General features: G+C 42.6%; 1 non-coding gene across 1 annotated transcript; it reads left to right on the forward strand.

Moving 5' to 3' along the window:
• Positions 1 to 966: 966 nt before the first annotated feature.
• Positions 967 to 1,041, forward strand: Trnas-cga (transfer RNA serine (anticodon CGA)). Its single transcript has one exon. It is a non-coding gene; the product is annotated as a tRNA-Ser (tRNA).
• Positions 1,042 to 22,192: the final 21,151 nt, after the last annotated feature.

Raw genomic sequence — 22,192 nt, forward strand, 5'->3', positions numbered from 1 at the left:
TGTGATATCAAAAGTGCACCTTAAACGCTATTACCCTACTACTGTTACAGACTGCTCAAAATTCTAAAATGAAATTTTCACTCTACAGCGGAGTGCGCGCTGATATGAAACTTCCTGGAAGATTAAAACTGTGTGCCGGACCGAGACTCGAACTCGGAACCTTTACCTTTCGCGGGCAAGCGCTCTACCAACTGAGCTACCCAAGCATGACTCACGTCCCGTCCTCACAGCTTTAATTCCTCCCGTACCTCGTCTCCTACCTTCCAAATTGCACAGATGCTCTACTGCGAACCTTGCAGAACTAACCCTAACACTCCTGGAAGAAAGGATATTGCGGAGACACGGCTTAGCCACAGCCTGGGGGATGTTTCTAGGATTAAATTTTCACTCTACAGCGAAGTGTGCGCTGATATGAATCTTCCTGGCAGATTAAAACTGCCGGCCGCGGTGGCCGTGCGGTTCTAGGTGCTTCAGTCCGGAACCGCGGGACTGCTACGGTCGCAGGTTCGAATCCTGCCTCGGGCATGGATGTGTGTGATGTCCTTAGGTTAGTTAGGTTTAAGTAGTTCTAAGTTTTAGGGGACTGATGATCTAAGATGTTAAGTCCCACAGTGCTCGGAGCCATTTGAACCATTTTGAAGATTAAAACTGTGTGCCGGACAGAGGCTCGAACTCAGGACCTTTGTCTTTCGCGGGCAAGCGCTCTACCGACCTGGCTACCCAAGCACAACTCACGCCCCGTCCTCACAGCTTTAATTCCTCCAGTATCTCGTCTCCGACCTTCCAAACTTCACTGAAGCTCTCCTGCGAAACATCCCCCAGGCTGTGGCTAAGTCATGTCTCCGCAATATCCTTTCTTCCAGGAGTGCTAGTTCTGTAAGGTTCGCAGGAGATTTTCTGTGAAGTTTGGAAGGTAGGAGAAGAGGTACTGGCGGAATTAAAGCTGTAAGGACGGGGCGTGAGTTGTGCTTGGGTAGCTCAGTCGGTAGAGCCGTTGCCCGCGAAAGGCAAAGGTCCCGAGTTCGAGTCTCGGTCCGGCACACAGCTTTAATCTGCCAGGAAGTTTCATGCTCAAGTATTATTCGAGGGACTTACTTACGTTTTCAGCAACCCCTTATCATCCAGGTGATCAGACTGGCTATCAGTTCTGTATTACATCTTAAAAGAGTTGCCGCTTCCAGAACTCCTCTTTCTGTTTTCTGTCGCCTAGATATTTCACTTGATACTATTCCTAATCAACCAAAAGCAACAACTTCAAACCTGCTGCACTCTGACTTTTCCACAAGAATTAATAGATCCAGTTCTTTCACCCTAACCCTTGTAATGAAGCCTGACGGAATCCACCCTCCAGTTCCTAAAGTGCGTTCCTCAGCTCTATCTAGTACCATCCCCCCTCCCCCTGACTTCTTCGAATAATCTCTTAACAATTACCATTGTAAGCTTCCCAGAGTTTTTGCTGGCACTTTATTTACAGTACTTTCTCAACACCATCGTCTAGAGATTGCATGTTTTGCTACTAATAACAATATAGTTAGTCATGCGTTCGGTGCCAAGCACTGCTTAAAAATTGAAGTCATTTGCAATGGCAGCCGAAGGCTTCTGGTATGAGTCGGCCGCGTTCTGCCAACTGCCTAATCGAAAAGGGTTGATGAGTAGGCAGAAGTTTTGGCACCATCTTGCCCTTGAAGTGGGAAACTATTCCAAAAAAGGCGGTAGAACAAATAATGATCAACGGCATAAAGATTCAGAAAGCAATGAAAACCACTGCCTTAAAGACATATTATTTGTACCCACAGAACATTGGGAAAACTTTCTGGATTAGCCCGTCATTTGAAATACTTCGTATCCAACTGCCAAGGAGACAATAATAATAAAACTGAATAACGAATGAAAGTATAACAAACGAGTCGGGAACGTCAAGAGTACGAATGTGGCAGGGACATCAGAAAATCAGAAAAAGGAAATTAATAGGTTCAGTGTGTGTATAGTGGTGGATTACTGTAATGAATTTCTGCTCAGAAAAATGTACGATAATGCCAACAGCAACAGAAAATGGTATATGGGATGTAGGATTCGCCATGAATAGGAAGTTAGAGCAAAACGTAAGTTACTCTGAACAGTTCAGTGATATGGTAATTCTTATCAGAATCGACAATCAATGCAGAAAGCAACAGGGTCAGGTATAAATGCCGATGGTACATTGAGAATATGAAAAAATAGCAAAACGTATGAACACATTAAACGATTCATTCAGTAAGTAAAGGGAGACGGAACTCTAATAGTCAAGGGAGACTGGGACGCTGTAGCAATGGAAATAAAAGACAGAATGTCGGGAGAAAGGGTGCTCGGTAGTGGGAATGAGAAAGGATGAAGCCTAATTCAGTTCTACAATAAATTTCAGATCGTAGTGGCTAGTACATTATTCATCAATCGCATGAGGACGATATATACTTGGAAACGAACTAGGGACGATAGACACATTCCATTTGGTGTACGTTAAGATAAGACATTATTTCCAGAGTTAGATAACGGATGGAAGGGTGTCGCCAGGAGCAGATGCCGATTCCGTTCAAAATTTAATAATGATGAAGTGTAGACTGAAGATTAAAAGAATCATGCGAAAGAATCCATGTAGAAATGGTAATTGGCGTTTGAAGTTCTCCAAGGGCGTAAATAGTGTGATAATGTCACGCTATGGATCTCAGATGAAGAGGATAGAACAACTCTAAAAAGACAATCACGGAAGTTGGAAACAACTGGACAGTAGCTTCGAAGATAGCATGAGAACGGTAATATTTCACGTGCTCAACGAAAGAAAGAAGCACAAAAATTCTAAGTAAAAGTCAAGAATACAGAATATAAATAAGTTAAGAGCTAAAATAAATAGGAAGTATAGTGCAATCGAGGCGAGAGGGATGAAGGAAAAATGAGATGGAATCGAAAATGAAATGGTCCTAGTAAGGACTGATTCAACACGTAAAAAATTCAGTGACATTAAAAGGAAAGGTGTTTAAATTAAAAATGAAAGAAATTCCACTTTTAAACGTTAAATGTACAGAAGAAAGCTGGTAACTGGAAAGAGAACTCGGAATTTTTCACCGAGTGGGAGGAGCAGACTGATGACATGATAGCAGAAGAAGTGGGCATTGATATGGAGAACATAGAGGACTCTTTATTATTGTCAGAGTTTCACGGAGCTTTGGAAGATCTGAGATAAAATATGGGGGAAGTGATTCCGCCGTCCTGGAGGCAAAGTATCGTGTGACAAGCGATAAAACCAGGTCATAAAAAGCAGACTAGCACAAGCAAAGATGGCATTTATGGCCAAAAAGTGTCTAAGAGTATCAAAACTTTGAGAAAGTACACTTGAATTACAGAACTGTGTGGAAGTGAATCTGAGGTTAAACAATGAAAGAACAGTCGCAAAGATTTGGGTGTGGTGCTATCCACGGATAACGGAAGTTCTATAGACTGATAAAATAAGAAATGAAGTTGTCCATAGAATTAAAGAGGAAAGAATATGTAGAAAACACGAGAAAAGAGAAATAACAAGGTGAGAGGACATACGTTAAAACGTCAGGGAATACATTCCATGATACTAGACGAAAGTGTAGATGGTAAAATCTTTAGAGGAAAATGGAAATTGGAATTCATTCAGGAAATAGTCGTGGACACTGGATGCCGGTGATACACTGAGATGAAGAGGTTGAAACAGGGGACGAATTCGTGGTGAACCGCATCAAACAAGACTGATAGCTCGGAAACAAGGGGAAAATATGCTTCTAGAACGATGTGGCTCGCAATTATTAATTTTGCTCAATGCATGGAAGATGCTACTACATTACTTTCATTTTGATAGTTGGACACGATGTATCTTTAACTATACAAACGATTCATCCTATTGTATTTAGACGTTTTCCCCAAGTAATGCCTCAGCCTTATTTTCAGAATATCCCTTTCATACAGGAATAGAGGCATTCATCGCCAATATTATAAGAATAGATCCTCAGTGGTACATACATAGTTGTCTAATAATTACCAACTGAATGTCGACAAGAGTCAGTACAGAATTACGTAAAAATTACGATCGTCACTCTAAAAGAAATGCACACTACTTTTTTTTAATCCATCTTTTAGTCTACATGTTTGGAAGTTTTACAGTGTGTAGATATATCCCTTAGGAACAATATTTTCATTTCTCAACATAATTTCCATCCCCCTCAACTGCTTTACGGCATCTTGGAACCAGCGCCTGTATACCCGCACGGTAAAATTCTGGACCAACCTGTTGGGACCACTGTTTGGCAGCGTGCACGAGGGAGTCATCATCTTCGAACCTTGTTCCACGAAGAGAGTCTTTCAGTTTCCCAAAGAGATAATAGTCACACGGAGCCAGGTCAGGACTGTAAGGCGGGTGTTTCAGTGTTGTCCATCCTATTTTTGTGATTGCTTCCATGGTTTTTTGACAGACATGTGGCCGTGCATTGTCGTGCAACAGCAAAACATCCTGCTTTTGCGATGTGGTCGAACACGACTCAGTCAAGCTTGAAGTTTCCTCAGTGTCATCACATATGCATCAGAATTTATGGTGGTTCCACTTGGCATGCTGTCCGCAAGTAAAAGTCCTTCGGAATCAAAAAACACTTTGAATGATGCCACTCCATTGATTGCCTCTTCGTCTCTGGTGAAAAATGATGGTCTCTTTCATCACCTGTCACAATTCTTCGAAAAAATTCATCTCCACCATTCTTATACTCTCCCAAAAGTTCGCTGCATACCGTTTTTCTTGTTTCTTTGTGAGCCACTGTCAACATCCTGGGAACCCACCTGGCACAAACTTTTTTTAGCGCCAACACTTTCGGTATTCTGCAAACACTTCCTTCCCCTATTCCACCGTAGCGTGACAATTCGTTCACTGTGATGCGTCTATCAGCAGTCACCAATTCGTTAACTCTCTGCACATTGTCTGGAGTGTGTGCAGAACGAGGCCTGCCGCTACGAGGAAAATCTTCAATATTGCAGTGCCCGCTATCATCACGTAACCTGCTTGCCCACCGACTAACTGTACTGCGATCGACAGCAGCATCTCCATACACCTTTTTCCTCTTGTGGATGTTTCCCACTGTCTCGTTTTCACAGCACAGAAATTCTATGACAGCACGCTCCTTCTGACGGACATCAAGTGTAGCAGCCATCTTGAAGACATGCTGTGATGGCACCACTCACGGGAACAGGTTGAACTAAATTTGAAAACAAGCGGGAAGGATGTATCTACATACTGTAAGACTTTCACACATGCAGAATGAAAACTGTATTTTTACAAAAATAGTTTGCGTTTCTTTTGGAGTTACCCTCGTGTTTCTCGTTTTGCCTGTTCCGCAGTTACTGATATGAAGCGGCAAAAAAAGGTTTCTTTGATTTTATCTATAATGGATCCGACGTCTTGGTTGCTACACTCATTGTTAAACTGGAGACTCAACCTCCTATTTACGGTGTACAAACACTCTAAAATATACACGTTTCCAAAGTCAAGCGTTCATCATTAGAAATGAAGTAAGAGAATCTCTAAAATCAGTAAAGACAAAATATAAATAAGAATGCATATTGTAGGAAGACGAGTTCACATGTTATTTTACTGTTCTTGATTATATTTTACGTAGATCACTTTTGGAGATCTTTCGTATATCGGTTCTGATGATGGAGACTTGGCCTCCGAAACACGTAATTTTTATTGTTTTCAACACTGTACATAGGTGGTTGTGTCGATATTTTACAATTAACAGAGTTTTATTTTTTTATTGACTCAGAAAATATTATTTCGCTTAAATTTCTAACGTTTTCGTGCTTTCTCCTTATTCGTGTAAATTATTTCGGAAGTTTATAGTAATTTGAATGTATCACAACGAATTATAATCAGACCTTACGACTTTTACGGAGAGTTGACTGGAAAACGTGAAAAATGAACAGACTGCGCTACAAAGAGAAAATGAAGGTAAGTGATTCACACATTTTCGAGTGGGAAAAAGAATGTGAATTATCGGTGGACAGCTTGAGGAAGAGGGCACTTCTGTAGTTCAAAAGATATTTCTGTTTGTATAGCTTGTTCTTCTAATGTGATAAAACGTTTCACTGCAAGGCAACCTATATTACATTGATTTTATTGCGTTTTTCAGTTATATGATTGGTTTGATGCATCCTAGCGTGTGCAAGTCTCTCTATCTCTTCGTATAGCTACTGGAGACTACATCCACTTTAACATGCTTACCCAAGTTTCGGTGTCCCCACAAAACATTTAACCCCGCTCCACACTTCCCTCCGTTAGCAAATCAACTGTTCCGTGATGACCTATGAAGTTTTCTATTAGAGTACGTCTCCTTTTAGTCTAGTTTCCTTCGATCCGATCAGATACTTCTTTATTAGCTGTTCGATCTAAACATCTAATCTTCAGCATACTTCCGTAACATCGCACTATAAAATGTTCTAGCCTTTTCTTTTCTGTACTGTGTTTCGTCAATAAAACGCTCGCAGAAAAATTATTTCAGAAAATATATGTATTCGGAAAAGCTTTCATTCCTATCACTTGCCTGCCTTTTATATCCATTGACTTCTGCCATGATTTGCTATTTTGCTGCTGAAACTGCGACACTCTTATATTACGTTCAGTGTCTCATTTGCTAATTTAAATCCCTCAGCAACCTCTGAATTACTTAGGCTACACTTTGTTATTAGCGTTCCACTTTTATTGATCATTTTATAATCATTTTTTTAAAACACTATCCAGTCAATGTCATTGACAACCTTAAAGATCTGATTTCTTCTCCTTGAACCTTACCTCCAGTTGTAAATTTCCACTTTTATTGATCATTTTATAATCATTTTTTTAAAACACTACCCAGTCAATGTCATTGACAACCTTAAAGATCTGATTTCTTCTCCTTGAACCTTACCTCCAGTTGTAAATTTCTGCTTAGTTTTCCTTACTGCTTCTTCGATGTAGATATCGAATGAAATGGAGGATAGGCTACAACCCTTACGATACCTTTAACTACTCCTCCCATTTCATGTGCTTCAATTCTCATAATTGAAGACTGGTTTCTGTACAAGTTGCAGACAATGTTTCGATCCTGTATTCTGTTCCCTCTATCTCCAAAATTCGAAAACGCCTATTCCAGTTAATTCTGTCAAAATATATATTTTCCAAAGGTGCAAAGGCTATATATGTGGTTTGCTATTTAGTTTACGTTTTAAGATAAGTCATGGGTCACTATAGAATTCCTGCATTTCTCTCGAGCCCCAACTGCTATTTTCACGGGGGAAAATCGATGCTATTTATCCATCAACTGGTGTGCAACACCAAGTGTGGGATATCCGTGGGTGAAAGCATATTGCCTCATAGTCACATTTTATTCTTGTGAACATAGTGAACACTGATTCTCGCATTACGTGAATGAAAATGAAGCCGCGTAGCTTCGAAATCAGTTTCAGTTATTGTGGAAAGCAAAAATGAAAAGAGAGTAAATATTACTTATTTTTCATTGTGAAAAAGTTTATCAGTTTACAATATATCCTCATCCATCACTGTAAAAGCTGTTGATCAGTCCTCCATTCTGCTTCAGCAGTCCCTTCTATAGATACTGATGTCAGTATCTTGCAACCATTGGTTATTTAATTGATGGTTCGGTAATTCACCTGTCAGGACTTAGATTGATTTGTTTATTTCAGCTGTCGTATGGTTTATTGTACTTTTTTGTTATTAATTACTAGCAGCATATATATTCTTAATGTATTTAAGAAGTACTCAGCTGTTCTCTGTCATTTTTATCTTGTATTTTCGTCAGTACTTTTACAGCTTGTTCGCAACAAGTGCACCCAAGCTGGAGCCAATTTTGTACTGTTAGAAAGCAAGGAATCGCGCTATGGCGACTGAAGCCCGTACAGTCAGTCGACTTCTAGCCACGATTGTTTTGTGTCCGTCCACTGCCAACAGTGCCGATATAAAATCACAGCACATGTGTGTATTGTAGCCAAACAGTATGGACATGTGGAGTGCCAGCACTACACGAACACAGCACAGTTTGTTCGTTCTAGGACCTTCGATCTGCCCGCGGCTGTTCATGTGTTGGCGTCCTACTGGCGGAAATTGCTTCCTCTGCTCAATGCTACCCCTTGGAATCTTAGTCGTGAAGCAACTGTATGGACGACTTAAAAATAAATAATTGTGGTCTCGCACAATGCGAAATTTTCGTACAGTCTTATCTGGGTTCTGAAGTCAAAAGAAGTAGTAACTGTGGGTTTGATTAAAAACACACAAGGGCGCAGGTTTCGTAATTGGAGGTGGAAGTGAATCAAAAGACTGCCAATCTGTTTCCGGAGTCAGTTATCTCATGGCTGTGACCTGCTGCCTTGGAGCGCGTTCAGTATGCAGGCCAGCCTCCGGCGGCGAGGTTGCGGACGGCCTTCGAGTTGAACCGCGCCGCACTATGGGATGGGGGCAGCGTGCCTATGGGATGAGATGGGGCGGGACGGGAGGGGATGAGGTGGGATGGAGTGGGGCGGCGGACCCGGCGCCTGTTTACCTTGCATCGCGCCGCAGCTTGCCTGCCTGCCTTACCCCTCGTCTTCCTTCGCCTACCGACCTCCTTTCGCCTTTCCGGAATGTACTCGCTAGCGTTCGGTGCAAAACGTGTCAGTATTTGAGAACACAGGCCCGTTAAGGGCAACGCTACATTTAATAATCCAGCTGCTCCTCTCGATATCTTATATTAACATTTCACACTTTCTCTTCAGCCCAATGTCATTCTTTCTAGTAATATTTGCAAAGAAACTTCGTGTGGACTTGGCACGTGCAGCATAGCCTACCTTTCTCCATACAACCACTGTTCTGACAGTATGACTCACCGTGATAGCAAACAACATGCACTTTATCGACTGCCACATATACCGAGAAAGTATTAGGATGGTGCATAAGTTCGTAGCGTTTTCGTTTTTCGTGTGGTATTCCGGCAGCTATTACTTTGTTTATCGATCGTCATTTCTTATTTGCAGTTCATTGTTGCTATTTGTGTTTACATATTGTCATTTTATCATTTGGAGATAATGATTGGAGCTGTGGACGCTAGAAAATGGAGTTCCAAGTGGAGAAATCGGAATATTTTCGACATATTCTTCTGTTTTAGTTCGGTACGGGTGTGACAGCTGCGGAGGCCGCCGGAAACATTTTCTCCTTGAATGGAGATAATACCATTGGTCACAACACGGCAAGAAAATGGTTTTCTCCTTTTAAGCAGGATCTTTCTGACATTAGTGACTCCCCATGTTTGGGAAGACGTCTTCAGGGATTGATATTGATCGTAGAAACTCATTAATCCACAATGATCCACATTAGTATACTAGAGAACTGTCAAATGTGATGATCTGTGATCAGTCCAAAATCATATGACATTTTCATGCTACGGGGTAGTTTCCAAAATCGGATCTGCGGAAACAGCACGCTCTAAGCCAAAATCACGAAAGTCAGCCAGTGGCCCAGGTGCTTCACTGCCTTCTCGTAGTTAATTAACTAGCGAACAACATAGACAATTCCTATCTTGTATCTTAGTAGTGACGATAACTGGTGTCTTGATAAGGAAAACAAAGGAATGCCTGAGCTGAAGCAAAGCAGCAACTGCTCGTTCAAAGAAGTGCACGCATCCACAATAGCAAATGATATGCATTTGGTGGAACAGTGACGGTGCGGTGTACTACAGCTCGTCGCATTCTGTTAGACTGACAAAAACACTGTACAGGAGATGGGTTAGAGAGTTATTCCTTACCCATCATACTCACATGGTCTTACGCCCTCAGAGTTTCATCTCTATCGAACAGTCTTCAAGAACTTCCTTTCCGAATTAATATGCGCTCCGAACACGGTTCGACAAGTTCTCCACCACAAAACCAGATGATTTCTACAGTCGCAAAATCGAAAAGTTATCCAAGAGTTGGCACACCGTTATAAATAGTGAAGGAGAATACATTATTGACGACTAAAGTTTCTTTTATGTCCATCTGTTGTGTTTATTAAAGGTATGGAAAGACGCTACGAGCTTGGCCCCAATCCAGTATAAGAACTGCTCCACATTCATTTACGTCACATTCTTTCCCATCATTTGTGGCGGACCGTTTGACTCATCATTACATTTTCAAGTAAGTAGCACTTTGTTCTAACCTTAGGTGACAGAACAGTTACTAGAAGAGGAACCCCTGCATGATACAGCGCAGTTTCCTTGCAGCTGTCACTATGTGAACAAACAATATGGAGTCTGATCATAAAGGACAGCACTGGACGACGTGATTTCTGCAAAAAGCGGAGTGGAGAGACTATACCGTCACGAAAAGTGCCATTACAAAATAACAACACTCATCCACATATACCTCACGGGAAACCAAAGCAGCCATCGCTGAAATGGTGTTCCATGTACTGTCACACCCACCGCATTCTCCGGTTTTAGCCGCTTCTGATTACTAGCTATTCCGGGCTATGACTAAACTGCGCGACACAATTTCTCAGACTTCCAGGAATGCAGGCACCTGTCGCTGCAGTGGGTGCGACTGACTCCAGGAAAGTGGTTCGATGAGGGACCACAGAAGTTAAAGGGGCCATGTCAGGAGAAGGCGGTGGTGTAGCAGTGCACCAAACGCCATTTCAACGATGTCAGCTACGGTTTTCCGACTCGTACAGGGAGGAGCGTTATCATCTTGCAAAAGTACTTTTCGTGACGGTACACTCTCTCCACACACTGACTTCCATCGCCTGTAAATATTCGCAGTGGTTACACTGTTCTTACACAGAGACCACGTCGTCCTGCACTGTCCTTGAGGACCAAACTCCATGTTGTCCATTCACGTAATGACAGCAGTTGCGATTATGGGCTATAAGGTGCAGGAATTATATTTCTGGTGATTGTCTTACCACCTAAGCTTAGACGATAGTAATGCGTAATTGTAACCGTAGCGTCAAAGGGCACACCTCACAACGCATTGAAAAATTAAAAAATGTAAATCACTATGGAACTTTCCTTGTGTGGGTAGTGTCACGAGCAAGTCGTCAGATCGCTGCAACAGCAGAGCTCCAGGCTGATGGTGTCCAGTGCATAGGTAAACAAACGAACCGTACCTGGGTTAGGTGTTTGCTTTTGCATGGTATAGTTGTGCAGAGATTGTGCCATTTCTTCTATTAACAACAGGTCAGTGGTTAGCGGTGGCATCATAATTTCACTATTTGTTTCGTCGAAGTCTTCTTTGAAGAGTCATTCCAGTGACATAGAACAATTATATCCTAAATGAGCAGCTATAAATGTTCAAAATTACTTGCGTGTTTTCGCTGCAAGTCTGCTATAAAATGGATGTACACTTACAGTTGTTTGATACGTTTGGACGGCTTGTCTTAGCTGTTGCAGCCTGTATTGAAGCTGATCAAACTCAGATGTTTTAAGCATAGTTAACATTGCTATATGGGAAGAGATCATTCCGTGACTATTCATAAGCAGTGGTCAAGTAAAACGTCACAAAATATCAACGCTAGTTAGTTATGTAACTTGGAGTAGGAAGGCCGCCATGTCCGAACATTGTCAAAAAGAACTTGCATCTACGAGGTGCTACACAAAATTTCCTAGAATTTAAGAGCAAAAATTCTAAAACTCACTATAGATCTTATTTTGCACCGTCATCTTCAAAGGAGTCCTGTCGCTCTTGTGTCCAGCGATTCCAGCGACTTTTCCTGTGTTGGAAACAGCACTGGAGTCCTACTGGCTGAATCGAATTCCCAACTACTTGCGGATCCTCTATGCAGTCACAGCTCCACCCTTTCAATTTTACCTTCGAGAAGAGGCTTGATTATGAGGGTAAGGTGGGCGGGGTGGGGGAGACATTTGTTATATTTTTTCTCAAGAGTTTCCTCACAGTGATTGAGGTGTGTACAGGTGCATTGTCATAACGCAACAAAAAGTCTTTATTCTCCCATAATTTCCACCTTTTATGTGTAACATATTCCCTCAGTCTTTCAAAGCGTTGCAGCAGAACTTCCCTGGGAGTTTTGATTACTTGGGAGAATATCGGATAAAAATCATTAGCGCAGACTTGATGATTGTGATTTTGGTGCGCTTTTTCTAGCTTCTGAGGAGATGTTATCTTCCACTGCGAAGACTGGTTGCATATCATAGCCGTACGCCCAAGATTCATCGGCATTTATGATCCTGGATGCGTAAACTGTATCGTCTCGACCTGTTGTTTGCAGTTCAGTGCATTCCTGAACCCGATGGTCATGTTGGTCAGCGTTAAATGACGAGGAAAGAACTTCGCGGCAATACCTCTGATATTCAGTTCAGTGGACAGAATGCATTGACATGTCTTGTACGAAAGTCCAACGATTTCACGGACCCTGTGGGTTGTCTGCCTTCTGTCCTTGTAAATCATTTCACGCACTCCCGCGCTCGTTTACAGAGACGCTCGCGGTGACGATCGGCCAGAGTGTTTATCGTCCTCCACAGACAATCCTCCATTTTTAACTCGTATAAACCATTTTAATGTGGTTGCTTAGCTCAAAGCTTTGTTGACAAAAACATTCAATGGGTTTCAGCAGCAGTTTTGCGGGACGTAAAAAAAAGATCCTTCATTGCTTCAAGTCAGCCATCTCGAAATTCGAAGACACAGTAGAGCAAGGTGTAAGTAACGCTGCATCAACGTTCACATCGATGCACACACAATGATCACATACGGTAGACTGGAGGTGGAAACACACAATCAGATACGCAGAATGGCTGAAATTTTTACTGCTGCTTTTGGAGCAATATTTCAAATCTCTGAAACCTTGAGGAGCACCTTCTATAACTCTAAATTCTTTCTACTGTGCATGACGGAAAATTCTTGAAGGGGCTGCTCTCGTGTAATGAAGCTGTGGTTGCTGAATGTGTAATTTCGACATTTTGATTGTCATACGTCGGTTTCTTATGATTAAGGGTACCTGAACCTGTCGGAAATGTGAACTCGTGGAACACCCATTAATTTCACCAGTAAGCCGAACAGCGGTTTCACAGTGTTAAGATCATGTTTTTTTGTGTTGTTTGTAGCCAATTGTCACAGTCAGTCTATGGTTTATCCATGGAAAGAATGGATCACAAATCTCGTTAAAACAGTTTCTTTGCAGGTAAATGTGCTCTCATAAGCCCTGGGCATATTTTATTTGACTGAGCTAAACTTTTTTGTCGGTTATCTCACACTAAACTCAACGTTAATGGAAGAATGGGGATGAGGGTATGGCGTCGTTGGCCGGGAGGCCCGTATTCGGGAAAGTTCGGCTGCCAAGTGCAAGTCTTATTTCATTCGACGCCACATTGGGTGACTTGTGCGCCGGTGATGAGGATGGAATGATGATGAGGACAACACAACACCCAGTTCCTGAACGGAGAAAATCTCCAACCCGGTCGGGAATCGAACCCAGGCCCGCTTGCATGGAAGGCGAGTACGTTACCACCCAGCTAAGCAGGCGGACAATGTAAACGTTTTCCACGAAGAAATGCTTTCTCACACATAAACACGTGCTGTGCTGCTAGATAGTTTCTCTTTCTGTGTGTGTCATCATGTTATTATTTCAGCAAAAGCGTCGTAAGAAGAGTCAGTCTGTAGCAGGAAGTAGCTTAATACCTATTAACAAGATGCGTAAGCTGTCACTGGATGACAGAAATGTCATCGGCTGCATAAAATTCCTATAACGTCCAGGAAATACATTGTTAAAGGAACGTTTCGTTCCCTTACCGTCCCGAAGTTAAACCTGTTCTTTAGACTTCCAGTTACATAGAAACACGTCGCATAAAATCATTTACACTTATTGATAATAAGCTAACGGTTCACTAATATGAAACGTCAGGATACACTTATAAAACGCATGTCTTGAGTCTCAGATTGGCAGGTGGCTTGTTGGTAAGGCAGAGTTCACTGTGAAAGTTCTTGTTATTTGTTTGCTGTTTCTCTTGGAGTTCTCCATTGTTGCATTATTCGTGGCTTCGAATCCGTCTCAGCAGTCTGTGTACCGTGCACAAACGTTAATGTTGGGAACTTCGACACCGCCGATAGAATGAGGAAGTCTGCGCCCGTTGTTTGCAGTTGACTCTGGCACCCTTGCGGCAGCGCGAAGGGGGAGACGCAGGAGGGCAGGAGGGGTCCACTTGACGACTCTGGAGAGCGTTCGGGCGGAAGGACCAACGGAAACTCGAGATTTTCTCTCGGGAAGGCAGGGCCGCTCATTACAGCCTATTGGTCCACTCGAGCCCAGGAGAACCCCCGTGCACTCAATAACGTCGCCTCCATTATCCAATAATCCGGCAGTTTCGTTTCGCATCCAGGTGGGTCTCTGTTACAAGCTATACAATTCCCCACTTCCTACCAACAAAAAGGCACTTACGACGATGCCCTCGCACAACCTGTCTAGATGCTTGCAAGATAAAGTAACCGAGAGTAATTGGGAGCGACGGGGTACAGTTATCGTTAAGAAATTTAACATTGCATTGAAATCATAAACGTTTTTTATAAAGTGAACACAAAACTAAGTGGAATGAAATAAAATGAATTCGAGACGGACTAATTATGTAGACCCTTTGTTTCGGTCATCAACACCAAATGTCGTTTAACTCAGTGGTTTATGCAGTTCACCAAATCTGTCGCTTGGCAGTTGCCATGTTTACGTCAGCATAAGTGTTATGGCACACATCTGTCGACATCTACCCTACATTCTCACGTCACTTCGAAGTCTGCACCCCCCCCCCCCCCCCACCACCCCCAAGCACACACACACACTCTTCAACTACTTCTTTCTGTTATTGTTTCTGATGTGTTGGCAAATGTGCCAACACCTTGTAGATAGAGGAGGCCGAAATGCACGCTATCTAACGCAGACGGGCGTGAATTCTGGAACAGGATAAGTATTGAATGCTAATAAGAAAAGTATGCAGCTCCTCGAATACTTAACTTTTAACTATCCTTGTTGGTTTACAACGTTCTTGATGAGACATTTCATACGATAACTATCAAACTATGTAAGGCTAATGGCGCCTTGCTGGGTCTTAGCCATGGACTTAGCTGAAGGCTATTCTAACTGTCTCTCGGCAAATGAGAGAAGGCTTCGTCCGTGTAGTCGCTAGCAAAATCGTCGTACAACTGGGGTGAGTTCTATTCCGTATCTCGAGACCTGCCTTGTGGTGGCGCTCGGTCTGCAATCTCACAGTGGCGACACGCGGGTCCGACATGTACTAAATGGACCGCGGCCGATTTAAGCTACCACCTAGCAAGTGTGGTGTCTGGCGGTGACACCACAGTTTCAACTACACTTGTCTGCAACAACTAACAGCTACCTATTATCAGGCACTGCTTCTCGCTGACTCGTCCAAGGGCGTTTTCATTCCTTACTCGATCACTTCAAATGATCTTTGACAGCCTCCATGCAACCGCTTATCACCTTTTGCGTTGGTCGAGAGACACTCCATTTGTTAGGGAGAATATCTCCACCTTGAGCCCAGTCTGCGGCAAAAATAATTATGATCAGCCTTGACTAAGTAAGATTACTGAGGGTTCTAAATTGATTAACTATGGAGGCGGACAAAGGTTACAACAAAAAACCGAAAGGTTATCATTAAAAAATTCATATATTCATATATTACAACAAAGAACTTCTAGCTGGCGGAGAATAAGCCGTCACAAAAGTATGGTTGCAGCCAAGTAATGTTTAAGGAGATAGCGGCATTGTTAGTAGTTTATTAGACAAACAGTGGTTACAGATTGGTGAACTACGTGCCGTTATTGCATATGCTAAATATCGCTTCTACACTGCTGATACCATTGACGGTAAGCTTTAGAGACAAAAATATCAATATCAACAAGAGGGACCGGGAGAGAGAGAGAGAGAGAGAGAGAGAGAGGGAGAGAAAGAAACAGACATAGGAGAGATCACTGCACTCATATGAGTTAGGCGACAAATGAGAATGGCTGGGATGACTTTTTACCACATGGTGACACCGAAGGCGGCCTCCAGCATACAGCAGGTCAGAAACAGTGGCTCGCGCCGCATTAAATCGTTGGCATTTAGTTGTAGCCAACGCAAGGTGTCAACACTTGCGAAAAAATAGTCCACATCTCGGAAAGTCGTCACATTTCACCGCTTCTTTTGACACCTTTGAGATAAAGGTCAGGACCGCGACGCCCAGCGTTGAAGTCACACGCTTTTCTTATGAGTGGTATAAAAGTTCGAGACACGCCACGAAAAGGCAGTAGGGGGTTACTTAAAGTGCTTCAACCGTTTCCCTGGGGCATCGATTGCCAGACGTTTCGCTTTCTAAAATGACAGTTCGCACTGCAATGAGGAAGACGTTCTTCAAAACTTTGACACTGACAACACTTTCGGACATTTTATCCTCTCGTTACGGACATTCTGGTGCTGTATCTGAATCAAAAGTGATCGCAACCGTTTGGAGCGTAATGTGACCGCAATGTTTACCCTCACAGGTTGGAACCTCTACGATATTTGAAAGTCAACAGAAGCAGCTGAGGGTGCATATACTAGAGTGGCTCGCAGGTGACACGCGTTATTATCTCTATCCAGCGCGGCAAAAGGTGGCGCCGCCATATCAAACCATAGTTTCCTGGACGGCTTCAGCAGCTGGAGGTGTTTCGGTGTTTCAGGAACCCTCTAGCTGATGCCTCAATTTTGTTTCCGAATCAACATCGTTCCTCAAATACCAACTATATATAAGATTTGTGAACATTATTTCATTGCCTTACATAGCTGAATAGCTACAGGATTGGTTCAATCAGCCAATACAATTATTAGTTGCTCTCATTGTCCACAGATCGAACCCATGTAGAAGAAGATGAGGACATTTTCTGTCAGCTCCTCTACCATCATCGACACAAGTTGTTGCCAAGACGCTGCCAGAAAATGAAGATGGGTCGACGACAGGTAGAATCCAAGCTGAAGTCGAACAGCCAGGTGTAGCAAAAAAGAAAAGAAAACCCGTAGGGTTAAGTGAAATAAGGATATTACCACCAGAAATAAACCCTGCCGTGTTTCCTTTCAAAAGGGGCTGAAAGGTTTTGCTAAAATTTTGTATAATGGATTTTTTTAAAGTAATACTAGAACACTAAAAATTCCTATTATTTGCAACTAAAATTTTATTTCATTCGATATAGATTTTAATTAGTGAACTAAAAGTTGGTTTGGATCTTTGTATGTACGAAGTACTAAGTGCGTACATTGAGTGCACCTGATTTGTTCTTAATGCACAACCTTTTATACGAATTAATTAAATTGAGTATATTATATGAATTAATTCAATTAATTACATTGTATTTTAGAAATACAATGTAATAAAATATAATATAATTAATTTAAGTATTTTATAAGAAATGTTTTGCAGTAAAAACAGGCACTCAATATACCCATTTACTATTGGTAACACATCAACGGTGGCACTGAGCAGCATTGTGTCGTAATTTTGTACCAATATGACATTGTTAAACCATCTTACACACCACATGAACTCCTGAGTTGTGGCCTTCTCTTCGCTTGTGGCGACACCGTGATGTTTCAAGCATCGTCAAACCTGAGGCTGACGTCAAGGGTGCCACGCTTTTGCACCGTTACAGAGTACGGTTGTATGCATCCTTGAGCCAAATTTCAAACTTACCCGTGGCAATGGATGGTAATTATGATGTTCTGGAAAGGTGATAATTTAATTCTGCTGCGCACCGTATATCAGATTCCGTGGTCCTTCGAGCAGTATGGAAGGAATGTAGCAATGAGAGTTTCTTTACTCAGTGAGTTTAAGGCAGAAGTCAGCACGTAAAGTTAAGCAGACATAAAAACAAATTTAATAATAATACTGAAATATTCACCTGGCAATGAGTCGTAGTGTCTTAAGATATTATCCACTACTGGCCATTAAAATTGCTACACCAACAAGAAATGCAGATGATAAACGGATATTCATTGGACATATATATTATACTAGAACTGACTTATGATTACATTTTCACGCAATTTGGGTGCATAGATCCTGAGAAATCAGTACCTAGGACAACCACCTCTGGCCGTAATAATGGCCTTGATACGCCTGGGAATTGAGTCAAACAGAGCTTGGATGGTGTGTACAGGTACAGCTGCCCATGCAGCTTCAACACAATACCACAGTTCATCAATAGTAGTGACTGGCGTATTGTGACGAGCCAGTTGCTCGGCCACCATTGACCAGACATTTTCAATTGGTGAGAGCTCTGGAGAATGTGCTTTCCAGGGCAGCATTCGAACATTTTCTGTATTCATAAAGGCCCGTACAGGACCTGCAAGAAGCGGTCTTGCATTATCCTTCCGAAATGTAGGGTTTCGCTGGGACCGAATGAAGGGTAGAGGCACGTGTCGTAACACATCTTAAATGTAACGTCCACTGTTCAAAGTGCCGTCAATGCGAACAAGAGGTGATCGATCGTGTAACCAATGGCACCCCATACCATCATGCCGGGTGATACGCCAGTATGGCGATGACGAATACATGCTTCCAATGTGCGTTCACCGCGTTGTCCCAAACACGGATGCGACCATCATGATGCTGTGAACGTTTTGCCATTCGTGCACCCAGGTTCGTCATTGAGTACACCATCGCAGGCGCTCCTGTCTGTGATGCAGCGTCAAGGGTAACCGCAGCCATGGTCTCCGAGCCGATAGTCCATGCTGCGGCAAACGTCGTCGAACTGTTCGTGCAGATGGTTGTTGTCTTGCAAACGTCCCCATCTGTTGACTCAGGGATCGAGACGTGGCTGCACGATCCGTTACAGCCATGCGGATAAGATGCCTGTCATGTCGACTGCTAGTGATACGAGGCCTTTGGAATCCAGCTCGGCGTTCCGTATTACCCTCCTGAACCCAGCAATTCCATATTCTGCTGACAGTCATTGGATCTCGACCAAAGCGAGCAGCAATGTCGCGATACGATAAACCGCAATCCCGATAGGCTACAATCCGACCTTTATCAAAGCCGGAAACGTGATGGTACGCATTTCTCCTCCTTACACGAGGCATCACAACAACGTTTCACTAGGCAACGCCGGTCAACTGCTGTTTGTGTATGAGAAATCGGTTGGAAACTTTCCTCATGTCAGCACGTGGTAGGTGTCGCCCCCAGCGCCAACCTTGTGTGAATGCTCTAAAAAGCTAATCATTTGCATATCACAGCGTCTTATTCCTGTCGGTTAAATTTCGCGTCTGTAGCACGTCAATTTTGTGGTGTAGCAATTTTAATGGCCAATAGTGTATTATGAGGGCTGTTCGGAAACAAGGAACGATCAGTCCCAAAATAGACAACAGTGAAAATGAAACCTTTTTTATTTGCAACATTTAGCTACGCCTTGTCTGCCCGGGGATTGGGTGTTTGTGTTGACCTTATCACTTGATCATGATCATCATTCGTGACAGTGGCCAGAACGGACTGTGAAAAAAATTAGCCTTAAAAAATTGGGAGTTCGTACGGGCAATGATGACTGCGCAGGTGAGCGCCCTACCAACCAAACATCATCGTCATCATCATCATTAGCTATGCCTTCCAGATATATAATCGCTGCTCCGAATTAGACACCTGTCATAGCGTTGTACCAACTTTCCTATATACTCGTCATAGAAAACAGTCTCCTGTGCTTTCTAACAATTTCTTGCGCTGGACTGCAGCTCATTATCCGTGCCAAAATGTTGTATCGATACTCAGTAGTTTACTCGAGTAAGCCGGCCGGAGTGGCCGTGCGGTTCTACGCGCTACAGTGTGGAACTGAGCGACCGCTACCGTCGAAGGTTCGAACCCTGCCTCGGGCATGGATGTGTGTGATGTCCTTAGGTTAGTTAGGTTTCATTACTTCTAAGTTCTAGGCGTCTGATGACCTCAGAAGTTAAGTCGCATAGTGTTCAGAACCATTTTTTTACTTAAGTAAGGATAAAGTTAGAGGGAGCCATGTCCGGTCTGTATGGTAAGTAATCAAAAACTTTCCATCGAAAGCCCTGCAGGAACGTCCTCATTGTCCCTGATATGTGCGGCCAAGAACTGTCATGATGAAGGAATTGCATGACTGTCACGCTATGTAGGGTTGCATGAAATCTGGTGAAATTTCTATGCAGACACACGTACTTGACGTGAGACACTATTTTCTAGATGTCTTTATGTGCTCACTTAACGCTCAGATCTGAGAAGGGCGATGTGGTGCTATCTATGGACGTAGTGGAGACACTGCCCAACACATCTGTGCAAAGCGCCATCGAATTTTCACTATGGTTTCCATTTCGCGACTGATCGTTCCTCAATTTCCGAATAACCCTCGTACCTTTAAAAGTTTTCTGAGTGTTCCATTTCTCCATCTTCTAAAGTGTCCACTTTCCGCACTAATTCAAAGGGCTTTATAAACATAGCCTTTCGAAAATCTTGTTCTCGTTAAGTTTTTAGGTTAACAACTGCTTCTTTTCACAGCCCTTGGGTTTTCACTATTCGTTCTATATGACTCTTGCATCTCTTTCTGTGTTATACATCCGAAATAGGAAAATTCACCACGTCTTCAAACCGTCTTTTGTAACATTTAGCATTTCAGTATGTCCACCCGCCTCGCAAACCTCTCTTCTTTTCGTTGACGTGCGTGCTGACCCAACTGTAATCATCCATATATTCGATACGCTGTGTGTAAACCTTTTACAGGTTCTGAGATATATATAGTGTGTATTACCAAAGAATTGACTAGAAAGTAGAGTTCACGTTCATGACAATTTAATTAACACCTTGGATGAATACAACAGGAAGCGACGAAGTTAAAGGATGTTGCTACCTTGAATTCAAATAACACATGACGTACGGAAGAAGTACGGCATAAAAAGGACACTATCTAAGAAAACAGGGTATTCTTTGCCAAAAGAATCCTACGTATCAAAATCAAACATTGGCTTTAATTTGATGAAGAAATTTCTGGGAATTTATATTTGGAAAATTACATGAATGTGGGGAACTCTGTGAAGAAAAGAATCGAAGGTACTGAGCTGTGGTGCTACAGAAAGATATTGAAAATTATTCGCTGATAAGATGAGAGGAGACTTCTGCTCAAAATCGGGGAGGTAAGTTATGTGTAGAAATCACGTAAATGAAAAAGAGGTAAAATGATGGGACACATGCTAAGGCATAAGGAAATAATTTCCGTGCTACTAGAGGAAGCTGTAGAACGTTAAAGCCTTAGGGGAGGACATATACTAGAATGTACACAAGTAATACTTGAGGACGTTGGATATAATGTTACTATTAGATGAAGAGGCTGGTGCAGGATAGAAAACAGTGAATGGGTTCATCAGAATGTGACTGAGGAAATCATACTCGGGCTTCCGAGGGCGTTAGGAGTTCGTTCATCCACGATCTTACGGCAAAATATTCCAGAGCGATCGCCGAGTAGTAGATGATTACAGCCGACTGCTGTGTAGCTTTTTTAAAACACGTTTCATTCTCTGACTCTAAAAATAAAGCAGGCTGTCTAACTTCTAACCCACCGCAGTGTAAGGGTCTTTTCAGCCAAATAGAAGCAGCTGAACTGGTGGGGGCAGTGAGGGTTAGAAATGGGATTTTCATTTCTGACAGTTGTCATTAAGGTAAGGTAAGCCTTTGGAAAACCTTAGACGGAACAGAGAGTTGGACTCTATTTCTAATTTCATTCTACATCTACATCTACATCTACATCTGCATTTGCATTTACATCCATAATTCCCAAGCTCTCTAATGATGTGTGTGCAGAGAAGCTATTATTTTCCACCCATCTCTGTTTCGTTTGCGAAAGGTGCATGGGCAGGATGATAGTCTTAAAGCTACATATGACATCTATTTACCCTGATTGTCTTGTGATAATTTCATGTGGCGTATATGGGAGAATGTCATGTGTTACCAGACTATTCTTGGAACATTCGCTCACGAAATTTCAACATTAAACCTCTCTGTGATGTACAACGCCTCTCATTAAGCGTCTGTCGCTGGTCTTTCCTTGAACATCACCATAACGCTCTTGAAGTGAGTAAACGATCTCGTAAAGTGCTGCACCGCTCTTGGTTGGCTCTTCTCTAACTCATCTATTTATCAGACATGGCGAAGGTCCCAGACTGACGGACAGA

The sequence above is a fragment of the Schistocerca serialis genome, chromosome 1, assembly GCF_023864345.2.
Source record: "Schistocerca serialis cubense isolate TAMUIC-IGC-003099 chromosome 1, iqSchSeri2.2, whole genome shotgun sequence".
NCBI lineage: Eukaryota > Metazoa > Arthropoda > Insecta > Orthoptera > Acrididae > Schistocerca > Schistocerca serialis.